The sequence below is a fragment of the Cupressus sempervirens genome, chromosome 3 (genome assembly GCF_028749045.1).
Source record: "Cupressus sempervirens isolate cs-2001-9-10 chromosome 3, ASM2874904v1, whole genome shotgun sequence".
In the NCBI taxonomy this organism is placed as follows: domain Eukaryota; kingdom Viridiplantae; phylum Streptophyta; class Pinopsida; order Cupressales; family Cupressaceae; genus Cupressus; species Cupressus sempervirens.
Window position 1 is genome coordinate 712,132,418 of NC_143120.1, and position 25,803 is coordinate 712,158,220.

General features: G+C 36.7%; 1 pseudogene across 1 annotated transcript; it reads right to left on the minus strand.

Moving 5' to 3' along the window:
• Positions 1 to 739: 739 nt before the first annotated feature.
• LOC149568747 (uncharacterized) lies at positions 740 to 22,254 on the minus strand (annotated as a pseudogene). Its single transcript, XR_016362640.1, has 10 exons — positions 22,090 to 22,254; positions 6,102 to 6,221; positions 5,895 to 6,003; positions 5,533 to 5,784; positions 5,236 to 5,351; positions 4,781 to 4,845; positions 4,359 to 4,642; positions 4,055 to 4,211; positions 1,531 to 1,595; positions 740 to 1,245 (listed from the first exon to the last, which is right to left on the minus strand). The product of XR_016362640.1 is annotated as an uncharacterized LOC149568747 (transcript).
• Between the last annotated feature and the right edge of the window lie 3,549 nt (positions 22,255 to 25,803).

The following is a 25,803-nucleotide window of genomic DNA, read 5'->3' on the forward strand; positions in this document are numbered from 1 at the left end:
ACATTCAATTTTTATCTCTTTGTAGTTGTTTGGTTGGAGGTGATTAGAGAACTTAAAATCAAGTTGATATCCACTAATTGAGCAGTGTAAGTCCCTTTCTGATAACCACAACTATATGTGATTCATAAGGAACCTTGAGGTTGTTCCATTTGATCACACAATCTATTTACATTGTTTAGCATATGAGAATCCTTATTCAAGAGAGTTGTAAATTTGATATTTCATCTTGGAATGTTAAATATTTGATTTTGTATGTTGTGGTGGAACAAAACTCAGATCAACATGTCTTGACCCTATTTCGAAGCAAGCTAGTATGAAGAAGACCCAACTACACCCAAAAGCTGCCAAGCACAAACTAACTAGACAATAACCAAAATGCATGAAACAAATGAATACCCAAGGATCCATCTTAAACAATGCCGGCCACAATCATACTCTACCTCGCACCCAAATCATCTATATTGTGGATTCATAAATTGCATGTCCTACTTGGTTTGAGTGAGCTATATATTTTATGGGGATATTAGAAACTTATTTTATAGGTAGTGCATGAATCATCTATATTTTCTATCAGATAAAAGGGGAAGCAAGTGTCCCAACCCTATTAAAAAGCAAGCTAGTAGGTAGACACGAATACAATGTCATCTTAGAAGGAAGAACGCCCGACTGCAGCCAAGCTGCCAAGCATTAACTAACAAGACTACAATCAAAATGTATGACACAAAAAAGTGCCCAGGGATCCAGCCTAAACAATACCAGCCACCATTATATTCAATCTCACACCCAAATTATCTATCTTGGGGATTCATGTTTTTCATAGAAATTTCAAAATCTCACACCATATAGAAGATATTAAGAGAGGTGACATAAATGATGAATGCATAAGTATAAACGGCATACACATGATCCTTGGTATGTAATATAACATTTTTTTAAAGTCCGACTTCTCTGGATTCTTGAGCTTAAGAGATATGCCACTCGTCATATTCTTTAGCATTTACCTCAGAGCACTACAATGATTTTGAGGAGATTTAGGTTTTAGACGTCGTGCCTGCTTTGGAGATTGAAAAGATAAGAATCAATCTCGTCAACGAGAGCCAGGACCCATTTTTCGCGGTGGTGTTGAATGCACACAAATATCAGTTTCATCTCCATCTTCATCCTCCGAGTCTACACTAATCCAATTGCTTGGATTAGGTTGAGAAGGTCTCTGATAAATCATTGGATTAACATTCACCACTCCACCTGTCAAACAGAAATGCAGATATAAAACATAAGGAACTCCATTATATTGCTCAAAGAACCACATATTCATAGAAATAGATAAATTGAGGCAATAATCAGCCTTTAATGTGAAGGAAGGTGTATAGAGACCAGAACTACAACAAAACTACTTATTATACGCATCATACCCTGGCACATAATATTTATTTTGCCTCAAAGTAAATATAAAAATAAAACTAAAGATTACCCATAAATAGAACTGTACATTGAAAGAAGCCAGGAAACATATGCCTAAAGCCATAATACCTTCTTGTGGGTGCATATCATGTCTCTCAGTTATACTTCCCCTTCCACCAGAAGACAAAACTGGACTAGAGGATTTGTGTATTATTGATTAAAGAAAAACCATACTGAATAGAGACAAAGGTAAATTTGAAAAGCTGCAAACAGAAATGATTTTAAACCCACAACATTGCAGCTAGGAGAAAGACATGATCATGAAATATATGCATGCATTATGAAGGGACTAGAAACAGACTCACTTCCCTCTTGTCCATTCTGTGCAACTAGAACCAGGGGATAAATTAATTTAGGAACAGTTAGAATACCCTAGCATCCTAAAAAGTGAAATCCTGAATACCAAATAAAAAATAAGATGCAGCACATCCCGCTGCCCGTGTATGATTCCTCATTTATACTGCTCTCTTTACCATGAAATGTACATTGATTGGAGGGGAAAAATTGGAATAATGGTGAGAAAAATATCTAAAGAATTGTTAGTTTTACTTTTGACAACAATTTCTGGCAAGTCCCTATTTGACATGGAAGGGGCATAACTAAAAAACAAAAAAGCATCCTTTACAAACCCTTCCAGAACAGGATGGACCAACAAAAATTCCACTACATCCCCTAAGGAAATGTGGAAATGTGTCCCACACTATCTAGACACTGACATGCGTACACTTGATCAAGTGAATTTACAGGATACTGTTACCCTCCAGTGCAATCCTACTTGAGCATTGGGTGGCAGTAATAGTTAGTTACACCTATTAGATTCAAGAGTGGCCATGAACCAATCATAGAATTTTCATGGACGATGCCATTTATTTTCAGTGTTTCTCCAAGAACTGGGGACAGCATATCATTTTCCAGATTTCAAGGATGGTGGAGAGATGCTATCAAATTAATAATTTAAAAAAATACCAAGATAACTTAAATGAAAAGGACCCTGAAGTTTGAAAATATGAAAATTCAAATATGTACTAAAAAAATAAACATGAATCAGTCTAAATCATATTTAATTATCACATAGGTTAGTTTAACTCATAACATTACGTTTGTTCAGTCTTGAAGACACACTGAAAACATTAATCAAATAAATTAAGTTCAAAAGAGTCAATGTATTTTCTCCAAAATGCATAGGATAAAGATCTCTTTGACACTTGTAGCTTTCCATGCTTAGCAGTTTAATGTTGACTTAACCTGCATCTTGAACAAGGGTCTGAACAAGGGTCTGAACAGGCCAAAAACCATAAATGAACAATCAGAAATTAAGAGGGATGCCTTTCTGCAAGGTCTTCTACTCATCGTATAAACCATGTTCAACCAATTACATGTAATGGCAGAGACGAAGGCAGGGCTGTTTAGGGCAGGCATACTAAACAAGATTATCTTTTGTGTTATTGATGTTTGCTCTCTCATTTGCCTAGAGATAGCTTTTTATAGAGGTACTTTTTTGTGCTGTCCATCCCCTTGGAGGGATTTGCTTTCTAGTATACAGCTTTCAAAATATTTTTAAATCAAACAATGCATTGTCTGTCTATTTTTCTCAACCAAGAGGTTGAGGTATTCTATCCTTTCGTTCTCTCTATTTCCGATGCAAGTCTCTTTTTCAGCTAAAACATTTATAACACTTTAAAGGATCAGAAAACAGACTTACAAGAGATTTCTGATGAATCTGGCTATTAATAGGAATATTGCTTGTCCTAAACAAATGCAAGTGGATAATTTGGAAGAGTTATGAAATCTCTAACTACAGCCGAAAGATGAGATCACCTGTCAGTATGTTATTTCAACAAATTTAACAAAATCAAGTGGCTAAGGTATTCCATCTTTTGTGTTGTCAGATTTCCACAATTAATTAAAATTAAATTTAGAGGCTTCTATTTTAGACTGTGTAAATGTTTTCAGCATCAACATTTTGGATCATGCTCCATTATCCATCATCGGGATGTAAGCGAGAGCACAAGATGTAAAAATATAAGATCTCACATTTTAGCATCTCTTGCTCTCTCTTAAATCCTGAGATGGATCACAGAGTGTGATCCAAAGCATTGATGCTAAAAACACATGCACAGTCTAAACAGAAGCTTCTTAAGTTAATTCCATCTTTTTGTTCCCATTATTTCTCATGCAAACCTGTTGCCAGTAAAACATACATATAGTTTTGAGGGATCTGGAAATAAACTTGAATCAGTTGTTAGAAATTAAAGTACAGTGAATCTAGCTGTTATAATGAATATCATAGTTGTTTGTTGTAAACAGATGCAAGTGAATGATTCGGAGGACCTATGAAATGTCCCTACAGCCGCCAAAGGAAATTGTCTGACAATATGTTATTTCCAAACTTAATAAGCACATAAACTCAGTTTCTGTTTTGTGTGATATATTTCTTATTAGTCAAATCTGATCAAAATTTAAAATTAGTCATCCGAGATTTGATAACTATTATGTGTATCTATTTTTTCTAATTTTTTCTAAGCACAGTGCAAGTTAGATGGCACAAAAATTATAGTGCAATATAAATCATTTGAATGTCATTATAGGATACGGTTGAGGTGATGTCCCCCTCATATCTTGTCTCACAGAAAACTGATTAAGTGTTTGTTTCCTTTGAATGCATGTAGGAATCTCTTCACTTGCATCAGCACTGTCCTGCATGATAGGATGATCTGCTTCTTCCCCACTGACACTTTTTGTGCCACTACCTGCTCAAGAAGTAAGCCCAACATTAGGTGTTTGTCAAAATTCAATCTTGAATGTAAGTTGCAACCAGATGCTACACAGATACACACTTCCACAGCTAGAGATAGGATAAACATATAGACACTTCTTCCTTATCAGCAAGTACCCACCAGATATATTTGACCAGATTCTAGTATGACCAGAAGGTGGTCCAGAGCCAGCTCAGGGGACAGCTTGTCCACTAATATGTTTAATATGGTTATGAGGTGTTTGAAATCCAGGACGCCCTTGTCTGTGGTCCTGCTGCTGTGAGACCCTATTTTCGACAGGGATTCGCTCTGACTTGTCCATTTCTCTAATTTGTGAAATTAGCGTGGTTGCTAAGACAAGTGTGGCATCAAAATCTGCATTTGCGCCATCATCCAATCCAAACTTAGGTGCCAATAGGATAGGCCTGAGATATTGATACAACCAAAAATGTAAGGATTAAAATCCGTTACAATTTTTTTTAAAGGGCTGTTGAACTTCCAGATCTTAAACGTAAGTTTCCAATATAATTGCATAACATATGAAAAACACCCAGATTGCTTACTCGCCGGCCTTCTCGAAAAACATATGCATACCAGCTTCACATGCTTCACAAAAAGAAAGAAAGGCCTGCCATTTCAGCCAAAGGATGGGACTAGCAAATCAACTTATATTAAATACCATGAAGTTTTAAAAATAAATGTTACCAGTACATATAGTGATAGACAGCTCCATTAATTGTTCAGTATCACACTACTAAAATTAAAACTGTATTTAGGTTATGATGACTGTTAAATTAATGAAACATAATTATAATAGATCCCCAAAGTTTGGATTTAGAATTTAACAGCAAAAAAGTTAACACACATAACTGAGACTAGGGTACAATGTTAAAAAAATAGACTTCAATATGAGACATCTTATTGTGTTTTTTTGACTGAGAATGCTGCTAGAGCAATTTATCAAACCAAAACTAAATTTCAATTCAGACAGTTTCTGCAGATGTATGTTTGACAATACCTTCAGTTCCTTCATGCTAAAAGTTACATCAACTGCCGCTCCCCTGTGGCAATACTCCTGCAACTCCTCAGTGGGATCAATCCAAAGTTGGGTATGCAGTGCACCCTCACTGTTTTCTGGGTTGCAGAGAATTTACAAATTATACCACTGCCCATGAATGATTAAACATAATCAACAGAACTCATGAAAATAAGCAAATGAATAATGAATCATCTCCCATTCAATTAATGCTCTATAAACCTGTCATGGAAAAAGCCCTAGGAAACATCATACAGAACAGTCCTGGTATCTTTTTACCTTTAACTGGATCTATGTAGCTTCTGAGCTCAATAGCTTTCCCTTCTGTAGAGTTATCCATTTCTGAAGGTAAGGCTGTTGGCTCAGTCGCAATAAGGGTTATTTCTTGAAGTGAAGACTAGAAATTACACAGTAATCTGTTTAAATCATGAGGTTTTACAACCAAATGGCTGGGAAATTGAGTCCGATCAAGTGCCAGATGTTGAAGATCAGGTTGATAATTACAAACAATTGAGTAAGTCTTTCGGATGCCTACAGCAAAGCACAACCATCAGAGAGCTAGTAAAATTGAATCAGTTAAGTTTTCATAAATATTCACCAAAACAAACTGCAATCTGCTGTCTTTACTTTTATAAACACACCATTTAAACAATCCAAAGTCCATTCCAGTTTTGTTGCCTCCGCCTCCGGCAAGCACACTGACAATCGATCCATACTAGATGGTGGTGTCCTAAAATTAGTACAAACAACCTAAAATTCCATGTTAAAGATGAACACCTAACCCCTACATGGTATAATTGCTGTAACTGAAAGTGCACTGACATGTAAATAAGAAAAATCCTTCATACCTTGAGGAGAACGCTACATTGAGCTTGGGCTGTAGAAAGCCTGTATGTATCAATAAACTGTGGTTTGAATGTCATTGCTAAAAATTCTGACCGAGAAGAATTGAGGGTCCGAAAAATCATCTGAAAAGAAGTTAGAGCAGTTATAACAAGGACAGAAACAAACTTCAAAGACCAGAAAATACATGCAATGCATGTCTAGGGTATTTAAGTATATACTAAATTTCCGACACTTAAGTTAGATGCATTAAAGTTGGTATAATTAAGGTATTTTACCTTGTTTAATTCACAACTAGGTACTAATTACACTTTACTTGAGCTTACTTAGGGAATTGCATAGGAGTAGTTGGAGCATTTCCACTTTAAGTGGACTTATCATGCTATTATTTTAGCATATCCTCTTATATGGATGGACTTTTCCACCTAAGGTGGATGATCCACCTTTTTTCAACTTATCACTTTATCACCCTCCACCTTTGTTGCACATATTGCACAAATTTATTACACATTGAAGGATTATGCACCTGTGGGGGACATGTGATTCTACCTTTGGGTGGATGATTATCATGCGATGAGACAATAACACTTGTCATTGCCTCATTCACTCCAACATTTCCACCTTGGCTATATAAGCAAGGGGTCTCCTATGTAATGTTCATCCAATTTTCCAATATTCTATTCATTATATTGATTTGTATTGCATTCTCGATAAGAGTACTGTTAATTCTTATCATATCATTTTCTCTTACCATTGTGCTTTCGATTGCCTCTAGATCATGGGTGGCTACTTTCATAGCCAACTCTTACAATTAATATATGTGACTGTAATGGTACAGAATCAGGCATACAACACAAGTATTTATACTATATAATGGTATTTGAGGTAACCTAAGTTGCTTGTTGAAGTATGGGTCCAGAGTTCAGGTATGTTGATATAGAGATTTTTGCCCCCAGTTTCAGAATGTCCAGGTCTGTTGAGAAAATTAAATCATTCCCATAGGATTGTCAGTGTGCCATTAAATAATTAATTGAGAGTGCTGAGTTTGTTTATTTGTTAATCTTGCAATTATCTATGTTTATTTATTTGTTAGACCCGTAATTATCTAATGCTGTTGTTATAGGAGGTTTCCTATAATATATGATATACAAGTTCTATAAATATGTAAATGCATTGATGAAATGAACATATTGAAACATAATAATATTTTCTGGGCCAATTTTTTTATATAGTGCCTATAATTTCTGCCCAAATCTCTGATATGGGTATCAGAGCTGGGCATCTAAATATCTTCTTTACTCCCAGTTTAGTAAAATTGCAATTTCTCTTTCAAATCCTAACAAATTGTAAAAATTCGAAATGATTTGGAAAGTTTAGACAAAGGAGAGCAAAACCCAAAAACACTTGGAATATATTTTGCATAACAAGAAAGCAATTTCGAATGGAAAATGGGGGCATGAATGTCATTTCAGCGTGCAGGTTTGAAGAACTTGTTTTTGCTTTTGTGTGGTGATTTATCATTGAGCAATATCCACCATCTTAGAAAACATTTGTCTTTAATTGTTAGTACAGATGTCATTTGGGCAAACATTTGGAAATGTATTGTTGACAATTCACTGAGAGTCTTAAATACAAACTTTGAAAGTCTTCACGCACAGTCAAGATATGATGGTACATCGTCTTTCTTAAACTCGTAAAAAAATTAAATTCAGTAGAATGAAGAAATTTTTTATGTAAATATTAAATTAGAGTTTATTTAATAGTTATATATTTACCCATTAATGGATTCTTAAGGTTTCATCCACCAAGAGTGAATAGGGAAGAAGTGAAGTGGGAAGCCCCAGAAGTGGGCTAGGTTAAAATCACTTTTGATGGTGCTGCAAAGGCAATCTGGGTCTGTCTGGAGCAGTGTGTGTGGCTAGAAACTCAGATGGTAACATTCTTGCGATGGAATGCAAAAGATTAGAGGGGACTGAAAATGAAGCTGAAGTCCAAACAACACTTCTAGGGGTTGAATTGGCATAGAAATTATTGGGGGAAAATTTTGCACTTGGAAGGTGATTTGCAAATCATTGTGAATGCTATTGCATCAAGCACTTCATATACATGGGGATTACAAAAATTTATCTCAACTATCAAAAAGAAGCTGGCACTGTTTTCTAATTTCAAAATCACCTATAATTACTGGGAAGGAAACTCACTGGCGTATTCATTGTCCAAATTGACAGTCTACATGGTAACCATGACATAGGCGGATGTGACGACAACAGGGCCCAAATTGGCAGATGAAATGGCAACCACAACATTGGAGGATGTGACAATAGTATGGCTACAAAGCAGGGAAGTGGTGATATGAGAAGTATGAGTTGGTAAAGATTTTGAAGGACAGGAAAGGACAACATCGCACTCAAATGGTGGAGAGTGAATGCTTTTCAATTGTCCTTGCACATGTTGCACTTAATGTGACTAATGACAACCAACTCTACTTTCCCATCTACACAATTGATGCGTTCATTCTCATTATCTTCTGCAAGCAGCTGCATCCCAATTGTCTTGTGCAGTGTGGTGAAGGAAAAGGCCATGGAAGCAAACATTAGTTTCAATGCCAAGAAGCAACAGATGGCATTTAAGGGGCCAGTTACAGAGGAAAGGTTAAGACATGTTTTTACCTCTGTGAACACGGTTTTATCAACATCATTTGGGCCCTTCTAGGTGTGCAGTATGCAATTTCCAATTTCAAATGGCACAGAAATACTGATATTGTGGCTCTTTTTTGTGGTTGGGGCTTGTATTTTGCATCCAAGGGGGGAGGTGAAGCAAATTGTTGAGCGTTGTGCGAAACCAGAGTGGAGAGTGGGACTAGAAGAAATCTTGCACAACGCAATTCCAGGGCAAGGTTTTGTAGCAGCACGAGATGATTGGATAGGGTTGCTTGGGGTTCCATCCCTAGTGCACCCTTTTCTACTGAATCGTTCTTTGGGTGATGGTCTAAAGAAGAAGGAGGAAGCCCATAAAGCCTCAGCATGCTAGTGGACTTTGTACATGACTAGGAATTGGAAGTAGTAGTAGGAATTCCAAGAAATCAGATTAACCCAGATATTCCCAAGCTGAAAGTAACTGGAACCTGGGAGAATATGAAGGAAAGGAAGGAAGCAAGGCAAAATGTGTGTGCTCCTGGTCAAGGATAAGTTGACACTACCTGTGGATGAAACTGGGGAGGTGATACTCGCGGTAGAGATCGAGGAAGAAGAAATTCTCAAGCTAGAGATAGAGAAACACTCACAGAGCTTCAGCAAGAAGCCATGTTGGGAAATATGATTTTAAAGATGCAGCAAGCGATCCTTGAATTGTGGCACTTCCTCCCTTGGACTCCATGGTGTTTCAGTTTCTGTGAATGAGGGTTTCAGGTATGCTAGTGTTTCCAGCAAGGTAGTTCTTCACCTTGTTAGTTTTCTCTACTTTCTTGTGTGTCAAGTGCTTTTTTGGTCATAGCATTACATTTGAACTGGCAGGGATAGTAGTAAATTATGAAAAGTTGTCTAGGTCTGATGGCAAATCATATTGTGGTTCTTGTATATAGATTCATGCACGTCCCACTCTATGGATAAGTTTCTGGTTTTGGGGTGCAAATGGCAACACGATTCATTGCAAATTTAGGGTTCTTGGTGTTTTGTGTATCTAGACAACTACATAAAGTCTAGAATTTTTGATATTTTGCTATTACCAATAGGTTGTCTCAAGGACTTGTAAATTGGGTGGAATGTTATCAGGGTCTGGAAGACGAGTTTGTCATGGGGGGTTTTTATGTATATGCTCATCTGAACTATACGGGTGAAGGGTGTACTATCTGATGTTTAGATTGTTTCAAGGTGACGGAATATTGTGGAGAAAATTGGAACATCATCAGACAATCTAAATGATCTTAAGTTCGTACTTCATATCATATTATAATAATAAAATCATCTTTTACCGAGCAATAAAAATATAGTTATATTTATTTGAAAGATTTATTAAGTATCAATCACTTAAGGTCTTTGACATTGCTATGATTAGGAGGGCGGGGAGTTATGTAAAGACTTTTATCAAGGAGGAAAATAGAGCATTGATTGGAGAATTTGAAGGTAAAGACTTCCATGCATGGCAAATCAAGTTACAAGTGATCCTAATGCCCTTTGTTGATCCTTGGGATGTGGTGAATGGAGCCACACCAAAGCCAACTCATGCTGATGAAATAGCAAAATGGACTACAAAATTGAATATGTACTCCACCACACTGACTTTCAAAAACCTTAAAGCAAGTATGGGATGATCTCAATGCTTTGCTTGGATTGCATGCATCAAGTGCAAAGAGGGTCCCAAAGATACGGTTATTTCAGCTAAAAATGATGGAAAATGTAATACCGTTTGAAACACAGGTTAGTTTTGTTCATCCACAAATCAACTAGCTAAGAATAAAAGCTCAGGTAGATGATGACAAAGAAACTATTTTGTTGAATAGCAATAAATTTGATTGGCATAGTATGGGAAGATCTCACAATTTTATTTTAATTAGAGACATCAAGTGTAAACATGAGCCTAAAGAAAAAGCTATTCTTGCTAAAAAATTATGGAAAAAGACTATTATTCAACACAACAATAAATTTTGTTCCCTGATGAATCAACTAGTTAAGACAAAAACCAAGATAGATGATGATAACGCAAAAGCTATTTTGTTGAATAGCATGCCTTTTAGCTATAGCGATATAGTGTTCACATTGAAAAAGTATATGTTACTCTAGAAGATATAATCTCTACCTTGATTGATGAAGAAACCAAGCAAAATGATTCAACCATAGAAGAAATTGTAATGCTTGTCTAAAACAAGGTTAACCATTTCCTCTAAATCTAATTCTTCTACTTCAAAGGGAAATCAATTCTCCAGGGATAGAATTTTGTGCTAGCATTGCAAGAAAATGGGGCAAGTCATGATGAACTGCATTGGATGTGCTCAAGATCTCCTCAATGGCAAATACAATACAGATAAGGCATTGATAGAAAACAATAATTAAGAATTCCTCTTTGAAGTGGCTAATGAAGACCCTCCACAAAAGAATAGTAAGGAGAAATATATTTCCTTAGAAAAATCAAGAAATACTAATTTTTATTAGATGTATATGTCCCCAAACAAATTTATTTGTTATTTGTGATTGCATATGTGTCACCAAACACAAGTATTTATTGTGAAATTGGATGTGTATATCCCCAATAACATTTGATGAGTGATAGTGATTCAATGTGATTGTTCCCAATCACAAAAGTTGGTAATTGATGTGTATCCCTAATCATAGTTGGGGTTAGTAGAAATGGATGTCCTTATTCGTAACTTTGATGTTGGCCACATGTGATTGTCCCAATGTAACATGGGGACACATCCCCCCACCACGACCTTCTCGCCACCAAGTCACCATCGGGACACGAAGACAGGCAGACATCCCTAAGATGTCTAGAGAATGCCAGGCGTCCCTCGACTGTCTCGAGGACATCTACACATCCGCCATCCCTAGTCCCCATTCAAGATGAGACAACAACAACTAGAGATATAGGGCTGGTTAGTGTTCCTTTGGCAGATCTTGACAATAAGGAGTCTGGCAGTTCTAGCAATGAGGAGTTTGCCTTGGTGAATGATTAGAGGCCTTCCTTTGCTACATTTTGACATGATTTTTGTGCTTGTTTTAATATCATGCCCCTCATTGTAATCACCTTTATAAAAAAAATTTATAAGATAAATCATAATATTCTATTTGTCAATAATTTGAATTTTCAATAGTAATTGGTAATAGGTATTTCATTATTCAATGTTCAAAATGAAAACTTCAATATTCATTGTTCAATGTTCAAGAATACATTTTGTAATAGGTATATTGTAATTGTCTATGTATAAGTATTATAAGGTCCAGGATTACTGAGAGGGGGAGTCAATTAGTAATCTATTAGACTCGAACTTTTATCAACTTATTACCAAATGATTAACCCAAATTAGATCTACTCAATAAAACACTCAACCACATTTATCCAATGTTAACTTGTGAACCAATCAGCAAAAAAACACATGAAAGCATCCACACAAGTAACACAATAACACCAGTATTTTTCACATGGAAACCCTTGGTCAAAGGGAAAAACCACGGTGGGAATTAGTACCTACAAGTAATTTGCACTCTTCTGAAATACATCTGGTTAAAGGGCTAGCCCTTTTATGAGCTTACAATAATGCACAATTAAAAGAAGACCCTGTTAAGAGTCACCTAGTAAATGGATTTGCCTCTAGCCCTGTTAGGAGCTTTACCTTGTTAGAAGTAACCTTGTTGGAGAATTTCTAACTCAAGTTAACGAGTCATCCGGTGAAGCGAATTAATCTTCAAACCTGTTAGGATCTTGCTCACCCTATTAAAGTAACCCAATTAAGGGATTTAACTTGGAGAGCCTATTAGGATTCAACAAGGAAGATGATATGCGAATATCACTTCTCCTTTGCTTGTACAGATCCAGTTAAGCCCAGATCTTGCTTCTTTTCGAAGACACTCAACCAACTGCTCCACGGCACCCAACATTCAAGATCTACAAATTTGTAAATACATCATACTACAATATAAATATATTCTCCACTTGTTAGGACACTGCCTTAGCCAAAGCCAAAATGTATTACATTTGAATTTTGCCTCTAGCCCACCAAACATATTACCAAACCCTATTCCATTATTTACTAGATCAAATCGGCCACCAATTTCAATTGCACATTGATCCGACCAAGAACACTTACGCTTTTTCACTTGTTCCAACATACATGCATGACTTCACTAAATTCGATCACCTCAATCGATGTGAGACCACAATATCGATCCACGTCATACTACCACATAACTAGAACACTTTGATCACAAAAAGATTCACCGAAGTCGGACGTAACATCACCTATTAAGGATCAAACATAAATTGTTCTAAGTTTTCTATCAACTTCCTACAGAACGATCGTCAATCCATCCAAACCATTTCTTCTGGTAAATGAAACATTGTGCGATCAAAACATCAATCAAACAACTAAGTCTAGATCATATATCCAAACCATGACACTTGAAACCACACAAATTTGATAGAATAGTCCAATCATTCACCGTTTGTGATTGGATGTTATTCCTGGTTGCTTTGTCTCACCTAAATCGATCATCACTCTATCCAAACTTGTTTCCAACTTGTGCGATCATAGACATTGCATCTAGGGACATCTATGAGCCTCCCATTTGAGTTGCAAACTCCAATTCAATCTCCAACATTGTCAAAAACTGAATTCAGCTTTGCATATACAAGAACAATGCTCCTAGTAAGCTATCAATCAACATTACTTGAGTTGACATCAATGGCAACACAATAACTGATCAGTTTAGCATCAAACCTATATCATGATACCTCTACAACAAAATATGCATCAATTAAACAACACTATGTCCAAGTATTTGGTATTATTAGATCTTATACAGTTATACAAATATATAGATACATTATGCACATATATACATATATATGTGTACCATTGATTCAATTTCATTTGTCTATAAGATCTCCTAGGAACCAATAGCATAGGCTTCATTAAAGACATGTTAAAGGTTACCCATTGCACTGGGAGCTTTATTATTGGCAATGGGAGCTTTATCGTGATCACAACACTCACACATTGATGAAGAAATTCTTCCTAAGCCACCGAAGGATTTGAAAAACTTATCAGTAGTGGCAAATGAAATCATTTTAGATGTGGAAAATTTATAGAGAATTTGGTGCCCTTCTTCAATACACATGCATCTTTTAGGAAGATTGGAAAACTTGGAGATTGAAAGAATTTCTTCAAAATCTTATCCATAATTTTGATCCAATGAAGGTAAGCCTTTAATTGGGTACTTTAAGTATGCATATCATAATTTGCTTATATCGGAAGAGTGGAGCAACAAGAAACAACAATGAAGGAAAGAAAGGTGAAGCTTCTAGCTTGGTGGAGGCACATATGACTAGTGGTGACAAAGCACCAATTGACACCCGTAAGTCTAAGTGAAATGAGTCATGCATTTGATTGTGACATTCCACAATAGAACCCAACCAACTTTGGGAATTGGGTGTGGCTTGAGCTTCCCTATTTGCAAGATATGTATCATTAGTGGCTAATGATTTACTAGTGACATCTTCAAGAATAACTATTTCTTAGGCATCTTGGGCTTAGTTAGTAGGTGGTAGTGGTAGGTCTAGACCACAACAACCTATTACAAGAAGAATGTGAATCTCTAGTTCAAATGCCACAATAATTAGGAGACATAAGGATGATAAGGAACACATTCATATTGTAATAAGTTAATAACATACATATAGTACAAAAGATAAAAGATGGAAAATGATAAGAGTTGAACATTAGATTATGGAATATGCTAACTAATGAATGAATATATGTCAAAATTGCAAGAACTATGTTGTGAATGATATTACGCAATTTTCTTTTTTGTTATTTGCAACTCTTCAATCTTACTGCAATTGGACATACATTATTGAAAAAAGTATGGATACTCTTCTTTTGTAAACATTGGGGTATAACTACAACTTGTAGCACATTATGACATAAAACTTCAGTTTGTGAATCCATTTTCTAAGCTGAAATTTGGTTTCATTGCTAGGAACCCTAGTCAAGCAATAAAGAATAGATCAAATTTACAAGGCTATCAATTACTTTGATTAAATAATTGCTAAAGAAGGCATTATAAATAAGACATTTTTTCTTAGGATCTATTGTAGATTCCTTTAGATCCAAGCCTCACGAGAGGAAGTTAGGAACCTAGGAGATGACCAATGGGTACGCAAAGATTCTCAAGGGATCCTTGAAGAGATGTGACAAATAGAAGTAGAACAAGAATAATTCATATGGGATTCATGGAAGGATCAATAAATTCTGAATCATTAACACCCGTGAAGAAAAGAGATAATGAGCAATTAAGAGATTTCAAAGATAACATTGAGTTAGTGATTGAGTTAAATAAGAGTAAAGGAAATTTAAGAAACATTAGAGAGATAAGAAGGATACCACAAACGAATGGAAAAGGCTAAGAAAGTAAATTGTGCCAAGGTTTGTTATAGGTAAATAAAAAGGAGAGAACCCACATTGTTTAGAAGATTGGAGTAAAAATGTGTACACCATAGGGGTTGTAGTTGAACAAATAGGGCCTTTGGGTTTGAGTCTTCCTCCCTCCTCCTTGAGCCTCTCCCTGTTCAACTGGGTATTACAGATATTACACTCGACACGGCTTGGACTCGATAAGATAACACCCTCTTTCAAAGGTTTCTCACACTTGTTGACTACTTGCAGGCTCTTCCGGCAAGGAGAAAGCTTTTTCCTCTTCCCACTAAGATCTATCTTGACAAGGATCTCACTAGATCACAAGTGACAAAATTGAGGCATTCCCAAGGTCTACTGGCAAAGGCTAGCACAAGGGGAAGTGGGTTGTTATCAAGAACCTTAGGGCTGTTATTCGGGATTCTCCTCCTCCTAGGTGGGAATCAAGGACAGCCACCAAGCCCAAATAACAATCCTAGTAGCAATTGGACTTGGCGGAGCTGCCCTTTGGTTCCTTGCTTATCCACTATCAGAACAACAATGACTCTTTATGGTCCTTGTCAAGTCTTTTGTAGGATGTCCCTGAATCTATCAATATTCTTCTTGTTACAGAGACTTATGAGAGCCCTATTCATCCTCTTCCAGGTGTGTCTTCGATTATTAATGGTTGACTAGCTTTAAGGATGAGGTTAGATGATCCAGTGAGGTCAAGGGGTCCAGTAGGGTTGCCTGTTTGATCAAACAGTGCCTGTTTAGTATGATTTTCGTGGCTCATTCTGACAATTCTACCAAATTCTTGTGGATCCACATTGGTCGGACAACGTCACATTGCAGAGACATCTTCATCATAGTATGTTATTTCCTATCAGCTTCCTTGTACTATGCAATTCATAACACAAAGAGTGGTGACCCTTTCAAGGACCTTCATGAGCACATTGCCCAATTTTTTGCCATGGGTGACAAGATCATTTTGGGGGATTTCATTGCACAAACCAGATACTATTAGACCCCCCTCTATGATCGTAGGTCTAACTTGGTTTGTACAACGGAATAAGATCCAAACAGACTAGGCTAGCAGCGATTCTCAGAGGATACGCAAGGTCCCTTCACTAGATATGGTCGTCATCTACTACAGTTATGCGAGTCTTCGGACTTGGTAATCTTGAACAGGGTTTCTTGCTTTTCTAGGTTTGGTCTTTTCACCTATTGGCCTCACTACGACGACATGAGTGTTGTCGAATATGCTCTTTCTTGCGCTTCCTTTATTCTCTCCATCAACCACCACTATTTCTTGCCTTCCCTTGGCCGATCATGCCCTTCTTAGCCTCACCTTCAAGGTCTCCCCTCCTTCCCTCCATCCCTTCACTGCCCCTCCTAAGTTGGCCCCCTCCACCTGCACCTCCTTTTGCTTTGTCGAGAGCAACCGTGACCTTTTCATCCACCACCTCAAACAACTCCTCCCTGGGATTCCTTCACTGACTCTAGGGGTTCTCCCTCCATGTTTAATTCATTGGCTACCAAAAAGTGGGAGCCCGCCCTCTCCATTCCCCACTAGACCTCCTACCTTTCTACAACCACAAGTGCAAGAATACTTGCCCCATGAATCAATGGTTAGATGGGGACTGTACGTCTTTCCACCATTTGAATTTCTCCACTCTTTCCCCCTCATTCGTCCAATTGAGGATCGACTACTGTCACCTTCTTCGCCATAACAAGCAAATGTTCTTCACGATGCAATGTAGATACCTCTGTGCCTCTCTTCTATAGTCTCCAAAGCTCTTTTGGCATACCTTGTTCCCTTGCCTCCCTCCTCTCCCCTCCACCTTAGATCACAGCTCCCTGGTTTCCCACAACTCCACTCTCTAGAGTCTACAAGACCCCCAGCCCCCCCCCCCCCCCACACCTCGTAACCATCTCTTCATGTTCTCCATTATTAATGAGGCAATTAGATACATGAACAATAGCAAGACAGTATTGAGGAAGGGTTCCAAGTGGAGCTCTTCAACCTTGGTATTATTGTTTTGGGCTCCCTTCTCATAGTTCTCTTTAATAGAGTGATTTGTACTGGCTTTCTTAACTCTTGGTCACTACACATTATCCATTTAATTCATAAGACCAAGTTGGCCTCGGACCCTGGCAACTACTAGAGCATCATGGTTGGGCATATGCTTGTCAAACTCTATGTCACCATGTTAAATACTATATTATCCATGGAGCTTGATCGTCGACATGTTGTACTAGGGGGTAGGTCGGCTTTCCTATTGATTTTTAAACCATGGACAGGCTTGACACTGCTCGACGCCAATCTATTGCTACTTTGTTGACTTTCGCAAAGCATTTGATTCTATTCCTCAGACAACTCTCTCCCAAAGACTTAGAGACATTGGGATTTTTGAGACTTTATTGGCGGCTATCACGAGGTTATATGAGAATGTGGTGGGCAGGTTCAGGACTCCATAGGGTTTTCTAAATCCCATTCAAGGCACCATTAGGGTGAAGCAAGGGTGTCATATCTTGATAAGCTTGAGTCTTTCCTCCTGGACTTCTTGCTCCCTAGTGATGGTTGCTACTTACACCAAGTTTTGACATCCATTTTGCTATTTGCCAATGACGTGGTTCCCTTGGCTTCTTCTGCAGAGAGAGGTCAACATCTTCTTGATGGGTTGGCCTCTTATGATTTATGGCAATTAGTTGTGAACTTGGGCAAGACCCGGGTGATGGTCTTCAATTGCTTAAAGACCTTACATCTCCATTCTACTTTCAAGGCATTAAGATTAAGATCACCTCCTCCTATACTTACTTGAGGGTTAAGTTCTTCGGACCCTAGCTTCAACCCTGCTATGTAGCCTTGAGTTGATAAAGGGCTTGGTTCCTTGGCTATGCTTGAGAGATAGTGGTTCAAACAACACTTTCAAAATACCACAACCAAGATGTCCCTCTTGGACTCCTTGGTCAGACCAACTATTCTCTACAGCTCTATCATTTGGGGGGGCCCTCTATTCGAATATAACTGAGCTTCGATTGAGAGAGTCCCAACTATCCTCCTTTGACGCATTATCAATCGTCATCGATCCACCCCCCAAAATATCATATTTGTTGAGTTTGATGCTCATCCTTCAGTATTTGGTTTGGTACCTTCATCAGCTTCGAGGCTTCGCAAACTCCTCTAAGGGTCGTTGCAAACATTCTTATCCAGTCTATTGTTCTTCCGAGATGGTTGCAATCCAGTCCAGCTAGCTGAGCTCATTGTTGGTTCGCTCAGGCCTTTGCTCTTCTTTGTTCAATTTGGATATTGATGGACTGCCTTCTCCCCCTTCAGTTCTCATTGGATGCCCCTGCTTACCTCCTTCCCTCTCGAATGAGCACGTCATGAATGACATCTGCAAACAATATATCATTACAATGCGGAGTAACCCTTCAAGGGAGCTCCACCCAAGGATGGCTTTCTATACTGAGCACTAAATGGTTATCCAGGACGGGATCATTAATCACCCTCAGTACCTCACACGCTGTTGGACTCATGCCCTCCACATCTCCTTGGGATCCTTTAGGGTGGGCTCCCATTGGCTACATAAACAAATAAACCATCAGATTGATAGAGAGGAAAGGATTTATCACCTCCACCCTCTTGGGGAGGTGGAAAGGGAGAGACATTTTGTTTTTTTTTCCCCCATGCACTATGAGATCAAGGGGACATTCTATTGTTTATTCAAGGGGTACATGGGACTGTCTTCTTTCTTTAATTACATTGATCAGTGATGTCTTGACCTTTATCTCCAAGAGGCCATGCAACTTTCTGATCACTCTCTTAAGCTTCAGCTCCCACTAAGACAAGCTTCAAAGCAGCTCATCACATCCTTCACTCTTGGTCTCCTACCTAGGGGACGAAGAGGTCGCTCGGCCATTCTTCAAGTCACACCAAATCTGTGACCTTGCTAAGGATACACTCAGCAACATCACCCTACCTCCAGTGACTCCTTCATATGAATGGGAGCGTGCACACACACCTTCACCCCAAACCGTATCCTTTGATGGTGGACTCCTCACCTATGAGGAGTACTTAAGTTCTCCTTGTTCTGCCTTTTGACTATCCTATTTTGTTCTTTCCACGAACACCATTTGGTGCTCCCACTACTGGTTGCAGCCTTGCTTGTATGTTTTTTAGTCCTTTAGACCCATTTGTGGTCTCTTGTTGGACATTAATAAATTTATCTTATCTTATCGAGAAAAACAAATGAGTGAACTGCTCAATGAAGCATCAAAGTAGTTAGTCACTCACACCAACAAAGCAACATTAATTCTAACCAAACCAGTAGGAAGGATTAAGAAGTATGATATTTCTTGCAGATAATGGGAAAAAGATTGGTGTGGTGTGGAGGCTCTACCACTTCTCATGTTAACACAAATACCCCACTCTAAACTAGATTTTGCCAACCTAAAAATCACAATGGATAAAATATTTGAGGGATTTGTAACCCCCATAGAAAACTTAAAACCCCTAAATTTAGATGTACAATATTTGGATCCTATAGTCAATACAAGTGTACAAAAAAATGAAAGAATGATGAATTAAAAAAGATATCATATCAAGGAATATAGGAAGAAGATGATCATATGTTTAGTAACTTGACTAGGAATACAAGTGAGAGATTGAAAAACAATATAAAATGGAAGATTAAGGAAGAATGGGAAATACCACAATCTAATAATGTGTCATTAACTAAAAAAAAAATCTCCTAAAATGAAGTATATTTTAAGTCAGGAAGAATCTCAATATCACATATATTTGATCATTTGAGACTATAATATAATGTTAGGAAGACAGGTTTTCAATACATAGTTATTGTGAGACAAAAAATAGAGACTCCGTAAACCAAATGACTAATACCAAAAGAGAGAAATCATCAAATAATAAACCAATTGAACATTGCAATGAAGCCAAAGGAACTTCTCTCAACATGGGCTCACTAGTGAAGCTCATCATTTTTTGTAGGGATACAACAGAAGTAGTCAAACACATATTTGTTATGGAATCTTTGCAATAGAGAAAAGGAACAAAGATCAACAAAGTTCTTCTTGGTACAAAGGTTTATAGTACTTGTCTTGCACATTTTTATTTGATTCAAACTATCTACAAGTACTTGCATTTCATTGGAACTTCTTTGTTCCTTTGCCATGGCTTGTTGTATCTTCGCCTATGCTTCTTAAAGCCTTTATTTCTTCATTTGAGAGTTTCAAATTGTAGCCATTTGGTTTGTGTTCGGGTGACAAGTGAAATTGCCTTTTTATTTTAGGCAATTGTCTTCGTGGTTGGCTAGTTCACGCCATTTGCATAGCATTGTTGCATTCCCACCTTGTTCCTATTAATTTGACATCCTCAAACAAAGTGCCCCCATTCATCGCATTGACATTGTATCATACGGTGTCCTTTTGCATCATATTGAATTCAATTTCTTCACTCACTATTATTGTTGATTATTATTCACTCTTGTATTCCAATACCCAACAGGTTACACACTTTTGTTGGTTATTTCGTTGTGTTAACAATGTATCTTTTGAGTTAGAATGTTTGTCTTCTATAACGAGCATTGGCATGCTTATTTTGTAATTGTACAAGCAATCCTTGATAGAATGTCCCAAAACTTTGTATATATCACAAAATATGTTTTTGGGACAATTTGTAATATTATGACTCTCATTTTACATTTTGTGCACCATAGCCTCTTATTACCTTAGTGGCTTCTTCTTTGGCCTTCAAATCCTTCATCTTCTCATCATGTCCTTCATCAAGGCAACAAAGGATTTTCATATCATAATATCCATATACCCAATACTGACGCAATCCAAATGAACATCCACTATCAAACTAGTGCTTAAATGGGCTCAGACTAACCATGCACTAAATTTGTAATCAACAATATGTACTATGAACCAAGGAATTTACCAGATATCTCCACATTTTTCTATTAAAATCAATGAACTTCAACTACAACTTTGAGAAGTAGAAACCATGCAAAATATAGAAACTACACACAAGAATCCACAATATCTTTGATGAGAATTGTATATTAACTTCAACATAACCTTGGCAACAATTTATTATCTCCACCTCCTACTATTGCTACTTCCTCTAAACTCCTATCTAATGACCAACTCCTTACAAATGAGAAGGCAAAGTCTTTTATGGACTTCTCAATTACAATGAAGGGTCCAAAATTGATTTGAAATCAATGGCAAAGATAATTCTAAGCAAATTGTAATTAAGCTTTGTTGCAACCACTCCTAGCAAACGTTTAATATCATTCAATGAGATAAATACATATTGTTTCAATTTGTTCAACTGTTGAAAACAGTAAACTACAATAACCATGTAAGGAAACAAATGACAAAAGCAAATAGTTTGGTAAGTAGTTTGCAACGTAGGTTGAAATCTCTACGATCCATGCCTAGATATAGTCTTTTGAAAACGAAATCGCACTCAAAATATTGATGAGATTAAATATATATAGTGAAAAACATCTTTAACGGATCAAGCATCCTTCGTGTATGGCATTCAAGTCAATGGCTAGCCAGCAGGGCAATTTACCAGTCAAAAATTAAATAACTAATGATGCCTGCCATGGCCATGACCTAGAACATGACCTTTACCTGCAGTAACCAAACATTGTATAATTCACTACATGCTCCTTCACATATAGTTCAAAAATATTTTTTTAAAGTTTTTTCATCGTTAGGGAGAGCAAATGAGAAGTATGATACTGAATAAACGATAGAAAGACATAATTAGGTTATCTGTATAAAGCCTGTGAAAAAGAGACCAGAAACGTTGGTCAAATAAAGAAATGAAAAAGTTAAAAATCAAAACATACCTTGTCAGGAAGGCATTCGATGCTGAGCTCGTTACCAATCTTGGCTAAGCAGGTAATGGCTCTGTTCAGGGTTTTGATGGCGTTGCCGCTCATCGCACACTCCATCTCTGATATTCAAATTTGATTAGAATTCGCTTCACACGAGATTGGCAATACTTTCTACCTCCTTGCACTAAGTTAGACGGATGTGCTTACAAATTAATTGATTTTTGATAAAAAATCATTTTAGATGGATAATTTTAATAATAGGTATTTCTTTAGAATAATGCCAATAAATAAAAAGTTATTGTATACTAATGTAAATGCACCTAAGAAGTTAATGTAAATTATAGTTTTGAAATAGAAAAAAGATTTAATTTTTTATTATAATGTAGTAAGAGCAGTCAATTAGTTAGAGGAGGGAGGATATTATTTCATAGTTATACAAGAGGCCTTCATTATTAGGGATTTTTCTTCAACTTGTAACATTTTCTTCTTCATTATGTTTCTTGACAAGTTATATCACGTCTTACAAAATATATAGTAAACTAGGGACCTTACCATTACTTGGTGAACATGAGGCACATGTATAATGTGACTAAGGAATAATTAAAGATGTGCATGTGAATTAGGACCATCCATGTCCTCTACATTAAGAATAGTTGTGTGAACCATCAAAATTATGCTTAGTCACCATTATATCTATAACCCCATTTGCACCTTGAGGAGGAGATGGGTTCCTATGAGGGGAAGGCAACATGTGCGCAATAGTACAAAGAGTGTTGCTCCATTCAATAAGAGGCTGGAAATGGATAACTTTTATAATATCATGTTTATCTTGCACTTGAATAAAGAAATAAATAATCAAAAACCTTTCCAAATATTAAACAAAGAATGAACTATAAAATCATGCCACATTTGAGCAAACTTGGCGAACATCCATTGCGAATCATCTAGAAGAATCATGGGGCAAGAAGAGAGCTCAAAAATTATAACGCCCTGCCAGGGAACCCAAAAGAAATTAACCCTAAAGTTTCACTAAGTTTTCCTAACTTTTTTTTTTGAAAGATAATAACATCAATAGATAATATAGCGAAAGCAATAACTCACATACATACAGCTATCATAAATATATTACGTCTCCTAAGGGTTCCATGACATTGAATCACATTTATAAGCTTATTAATATTAAATTTAACACAATACCAAAATCCACATCATGGAATAATCACAAGTACGAATCCAATAAATAATATACAATTACAAAGGATGTCACTTGGCACAACCAGATTGCATAATCATCTACTATACAAGTCACAGGGTATGAAAAGCTCAAACAATATGCATCATCAATAAAATACATCATCTCAGAAGATCTCTAATAAATCAAGTATAGTATAACAGAATATAACCATCCAACACAAATACAAGATCAAAAAGAAAGGAACAACTACATAGGTACATTCAACAATGACATCTAATTGTTAGATCTCAATGGTATAAGAAAACTGCACTACCACCCGACCTCGTGGAACCTAAATGGCCCACTCCCACTATGTTGAGGAGATAGTCTCAAGTCCCTAACATATATCAATCCACAAGTCATAACCAACATCTAGGTCAAGGAAATACCTGATAGCAATCTATCTCAAAGGTACTAAGACACAAGTATCATCTAATCCTAGAGGCAACAAAGACATGTAGGAAATCTATTATGTAAGTGGGCAAGTGTCATCACATGAGCCAATGCTAAGGTTACCCTGGCAACCTCTTTGAACTCCAACCCCCTAGTGTCTTTGTGCGGCACCAATATCCATTCATACGAACAATACACACTAACGAAGCAAGGTTGTAACCAAGCATCCTCTCTACTCCTATCCTAGCCTTTACTAGCACTCGAGGCATGGGCGAGGAAAAAAATGACTCTTATTAGTTCATTTTAAACTCATTTAATGAAATGTTATCACTTATTAAAACAACTTACAATGGGTTATCGAGGCAACCACTTAGGGCTCCAGCCTTCATCACAAACCACTTCTCAACGTACACATAAATTACCTACCCTAGGCTCATAAAAGTAAAACTCATAAAATCACAATTTTCACCTCAATCCTTTACAAGCAACTGGAAAGCACCTAAAGACCAATCTCAATATCACCTCAGTCCTGTACAAGTAAATGAAAAGCACCAAAAGATAAAACATAGTATTCACCTCAATCATTTACAAGCAACTGAAAAGCACCTAAAGACCAATCTCAATATCACCTTAGTCTTATACAAGCAACTAGAAAGCACCAAAAGATAAAACACAATAATTACCTTAGTCCTATACAGGCAATGGGAAAGCATCAAAAGATAATTGATTGAAGACTCAAAGGTTACACCAAAAAAAGTTCAATCTTTAATTTGCATAAATTCCTTCTTGCTCATGTTAGGTCGATTGAAGCCTATGCAAAGACATTAAAATCACTTTCAATCGTTAGTACAATTTTTTGGGCATTTCTAGGTTGCCCATTACAGGTTGAGTATAAAAGATCATATACATAACATCATCACAGAACAAAACCTTCAAACCTCTAGCAAACATCCTGATTGGGCCAAGTATTAAGTCAAAACCCAAAATCATACAATACAACATACATCTCATCAAGTATTTAAACAAGTGTTTTCACAATTCATTTGTTTACAAAACACAAAGGTTGTATAGACAATCACAATTTCAGTTTTCATTTTCATAGTATCAAAGTTACTAAGGTTTTTGAATTATCAAAAGATGTAATATTTTCCCTTAATAAAAGAAATTATTTCATATAAAAATTAAACCATTAAGTAAAACCCAAGTTTACTAGAATAATCATTTCCCCAATTAAATTTTCTAAATATGTTTTAATAATTAGAAATCTTTGATTTAAATATTATTAAAACTCAACAATAATCATTTAAATTATTAATGATAATATTATTTATTATTAATAAAATAGTATAGATTAATTTTATTAATAAAAATAAAAAATAAAAAATTGATCGGTAAGAGGTTGAAGCCAAGGTTAATTATTATTATTTGTTATGATTAATTATTACGATCAATAGTTAATCTTGACTAGTTTCAAACCCAAGACCTCCAAAAAAAGAGGCTCACAATTTATTGATGTGTTGCAAGGTCTTGTCTTTAATAAACCAATTTCTTATCTATTAATAAAATTACTATTATTATTCACCATAATAATATTTATATCATTTAATAATCAATAATCAAAATGTTCAATAAAACTTAATATTAAAAGTGTTTATATTAACTAATATATTTATTTTTTGATGGAGGTCATCCACAAACAAGTTTTAGATACCCGATACGGCCCCATGCATGCCTAAAACCTCTTCGGCTAAGAGCCAAAGACTAAGGAGCATCCATGCTGCTAAATTTGCCCGAGGCACTATCCTGGCCTCATCCCTTATGATGTTTTTGGACCTTGCACTCAGCAAGACTTGATCCCTGGTGGGCTCTTTGTGAGCCATTCAACTAATATATTTATTTTAAAATATTAATACAATTAAACTAAAAGAAAACTAAAAATTAAAACAAACATACCAACCGACCTACCTCCTCTCTCGTGCTGCATGCTCCAAGCAGTAGTAGGTTGCCAGTGGCAGCCACGGTCTACTTGAGCAACTGCATGCTCCCAATTGTAGCCGTGGGAAGGAGAAAGAGGGAAGGGGGAGGTGGGAGGTGGTGGC